Below are 4,405 nucleotides of genomic sequence, written 5' to 3'. Positions count from 1 at the left end.
AGAGTGCAAAGTCTTCAAGCTTCACCTGTGGGGATTCTGCCCCATAGAACTCAGTTCACATCAACCCACAATATATGTTAACCGTGCCAAACTACCTCTTGTAAAAGGAAAGCTTAACCCACTTCAATACCCAAAGATGTTGAAAGCTACTCCTAATTTAGCATTTATAGCCAAGATACTAAAGCTATTAGCAAGGGTCTCCAGTACCATAATCTCCTCTGTTCCTAATATTTAGCATTTATAGCCAAGATACTAAAGCTATTGAGGCCTTTATTAGCAAGGGTCTCCAGTACCAAAATCTCCTCTGTTGTTATATTCCTAACACCACCTATCCATAGTTCATTTCTCACATTCATTGGACACAATGGGAAAGCATGTGCTTCTGAACGGATGGAAGAGAAGGAACCAGCCCCTCAGTGCAGCCCACGGACTAAGACGTTGCTCTAGTAATTACCTATGAAGGATCCCAGTGACTCTTCCTGCACATTGAAAAAAAATACAATTTTGTTGAGTTGTAACAGCTTACAAGAATTATGACTGGATTTGATTTTCTGGGTGTCACCAATTTCTCCTTGATTTGATCAGAATTTGGCTTTGTTTCCTGTGATTTTTATCATATTTTATCTAAATCCTTTTTCCTGTATATATATATTTTAAAGTAATAGAATATTTGTAAATAAAGGTTTTTATCGTGTCCAAAGCCAAATACTGGGAAAGCACTCTTCTTTGTAATATGGAACTAACAAAGAGTGAGAAATTTATGTTGGAAAGGATTTCATGAGTAGATAGGTGAGACAATTTGGTAGGCTTGTACTAATAGGTCTGCTTTGAGCCTCAACTTCACAGGCCCAGAAGCTTATAATGGCCAAGCTATGATATAAAATAATATTGGTCATAAAGGCATTTGCTAATTATGTCATATTAATAAATGTAGCCTGTAAATAGTTTGTAAGGCCTTTTTTTCCTGCCTTATTTTCTTTTGCCTTAATTTTAAAGTTATTTTTTTAACTGAATAAACCATCAGACCATTTTTTCTTCTGTCTTGGAATAGCAATTCTTTCCATGCAATTAAATGGGGTATAGTGCTCCATATTGCTCTATGCCATTTTTTAAAACCAGTCTTTGTTCAAGTTTTTAAAATCGAGTTAATTTATCTCTTGCTTCTCCCAATCCAGCCATGCCCTTTGCAGTACAGTACAAGGTCAACCACAAATTGTGATTTATAAACCGGTATATTAAGAGTATGTAATGTGTAGACCAGAATTTTTTGGTTATACTTGTCTTCTCAGGCATCGACACCTACTAGTGTGAGGGTCTACTCCAGGCCTATAGTGCAGCAGTTCTCAACCTGTGGGTCGCGACCCCTTTGGGGGTCGAACGACCCTTTCACAGGGGTCGCCTAAGACCATCGGAAAACACATATAATTACATACTGTTTTTGTGATTAATCACTATGCTTTAATTATGTTCAATTTGTAACAATGAAAATACATCCTGCATGTCAGATATTTACATTACGATTCATAACAGTAGCAAATTACAGTTACGAAGTAGCAACGAAAATAATTTTATGGTTGGGGGTCACCACAACATGAGGAACTGTATTAAAGGGTCACGGCATTAGGAAGGTTGAGAACCACCGGACTCTACTCCATTCCTATAGTGACACCTGAATGCACCTGGTGTCAGACTCTTGGTTTCTCTCCTTCTTCTTTTGCTGGGCTCCATGGGAGCAGGAAGTCACCAAAAGAGCAGGTAGCTGCATAGACACTGCTGAGAATGGAAGGGACTGGGTCTGTTTTCAATTTGCATTGTGCTTTCTGCTTTTTAATTCATTCATTCATTCACTCATTTTTGAACCTTTCCTATGCTTCTCACACGAAATTATTTGTGAATACAAAGAAAGAGGGAGAGATTAGTGGCATAATGAAGAAAGACCTTTTAAGGCCAAATGATTGGATATGGTTGGATAGATGTAGGCGATCAGGGAGAAGTTTTAAACATAATTCCAAAGTTCAGGTCTGGGAGAATCTTGGTCCCACTAACAAAGAGATTAAAGGGGGCACACTGTCTTTGAAGGAAAGGGTACATTTAATGTTTCATTTGACTGAACTGCTCAAATGGAAGGATTTTTAAATAGGATATCATTGAAGGGCACTGACAGTAGTAACTTAGTGGGTAGAATGTAGAATGATTAATACCTGTGCAAGGACTGAAGGCAGTATAATAAAATGAAATAAACATTGCTAAGGGAGTCACTTAAAACAGTCAGGAGGCAATTAAAGAAGTGAGGCCCACCTTGTGCCCCAGTTCTCAGAGCAGCTATTAAGTTGTTAAACCTGTTGCTAAACTCAGCTCAAGGCCCAGCCATAAACATCTTGGAATAAAGCTGATACCTGGACATATAAGGACCTTCCTATCCTTCCTTGTAGTTTTCACCGCCTCATTTGCATACTGGAACCAACCAATCCTGTTAAACTAGCCAACAATTCATTTGCATGGAAGAATTACATTTTGTGGGTTTTGCCTTCATAAACCCTGCCTGCCTTTGTTCTCTCCAGAGTGCAGTTGGGTTGCTACCTAAATCTGCCTTGTTTGGATTTGAATCCTTTAAGACCCCAAATAAACCTTTGTTTTACAGCCTCAAATCTTTATTAACAATGGCATTTCAAAAACTAAACTGTGAAGGTGGAAGTAAAACTTGAGTTAAGCATCTAGAAATATACTCTGAATGAAAAGGGGGGCTATGCAATAACCCTGACAAGCCGGGGTGTGGTGGGGAGTGGTTGTTTGTGGTGGTGATGGTAAGGGTGGCACACGGCAGGCCTGGCAAGCCCAGTTACCAAAAGTAACCCCACAGGATAGTCTGATCACAAATGCCTAACTGGGCATCCCAGGTCTTTGGCAGAGGCCAATCTTTAAGTGAGCTCTGCCCATTGTTCTTATGCATCTAGTATAACCTACTACTACTGTTATCGGGGAAGGACATATAATAAGAATAGAACCACAGCTGTCTAATAATTGTCCACTTTATTAATGATAGATGAGAAGTTTTCTTACCCTGGAAACTGGAGGATGAAACAGGCCTGTAAAAGATAAGATACCTCGGAGCCCAAATGGGTCCATTACTCAAACAAGAAACACATTTTGAGAACAGACCAAGCACAAGACACACTTTGATTTGGGTGCTGCACCTGGACCCTGACCCCCTCTGGGAGTTTTTCTCAGGAACACTGACCATTCTCCCGTCCCAGGAAGGGGCTGAGCTGTTTGTAACATCATAGAAGACTAGCCACCTTGTTGTGACTGAGCTTCTGAAGGCCAGACTGCAGACCCTCTCCTCCCCCGACTCCTTTCCCTGTTACACTTGTAGCTCGCAGCTGCATGTAGCTATCTTCTCCCTCGTGTGTATATAACCAGCCAACTGGCAAGGGGGGTGGGGGTGGTCAGAGCAGATTTGTGTGGGTGACAGACTGCTCTCCCACACTGCCGGCATTATTGGAATGAATGCTCACATATGATTCAACCCTGTCTCCACTTAATTGGCACAAGTGGTCACAGGCAGCCGGACCCCTTGGTTGTCCAGTTACAGTACCTTTGAAATGTCAGAGTAATTTCCTTTTGCTATGCCTGGAAGACACAACCCTCAGCACCAGAGCACAAGACCACCAGAGTGTGAGGTCACAGAACCCCTTGTTGTTATCTTGTCTCTGAATACCATCTCGATGTGCTGTAAATGTTATTAACTATCCTTTACCCACCAATGTAAAAGAAGCACAGGGTGTCCCAAAACAGTGTATACACACTTTAACAACTGATAGCTCAATTTTGAAAATAAAATGTATTTTAATAAACACTGCCTTTATAATCATCCAAAATTTGCTCAGCACGATTATTTTTTTCATTCATTGTGTGTGCATACATTTTGGGGAGACACTCTATATGTTTCTCCATTTTGCCTTTTATCCAATCCTAGAGGTTTCCTGCCACCAAGTGCTTTCTACCAGCTCCTGAACCTACCATCAATGGATTTCATGCACCTTTCTTAAGGCTTCTCCTTTGATTCTAATATATAAAATAAGCTGCAAAACTTCCATTCTATGGAGCATTTGCGATCTTGCTCCCTGGTATATGTCGTCAGTTTGGCTCAATGAGCTTGTAAAAATTCTCCACAGGTTTGGACTGCCTACACTGACAATGACAATTAGTAAGTCTACTTTTAGAGTGGGTTAACGTGTGTGTTGGAAACCATGTTAAGCCATTCATAATTTTTCCTTCAAGGGCAAGAGTAGGCATTGAAAGGTTTTAGGCTGAGTCCTGAGGAAAGTTGCGTGTTGGAACGATGTGGAGGGTACCTTCCTTTCTAGAGGCAGGTACCAAGGCACAATAAGGGGGAGACCCTTTC

The sequence above is a fragment of the Myotis davidii genome, unplaced genomic scaffold, assembly GCF_000327345.1.
Source record: "Myotis davidii unplaced genomic scaffold, ASM32734v1 scaffold329, whole genome shotgun sequence".
Classification (NCBI taxonomy): Eukaryota; Metazoa; Chordata; class Mammalia; order Chiroptera; family Vespertilionidae; genus Myotis; species Myotis davidii.
This window is presented reverse-complemented; position numbering follows the sequence as displayed.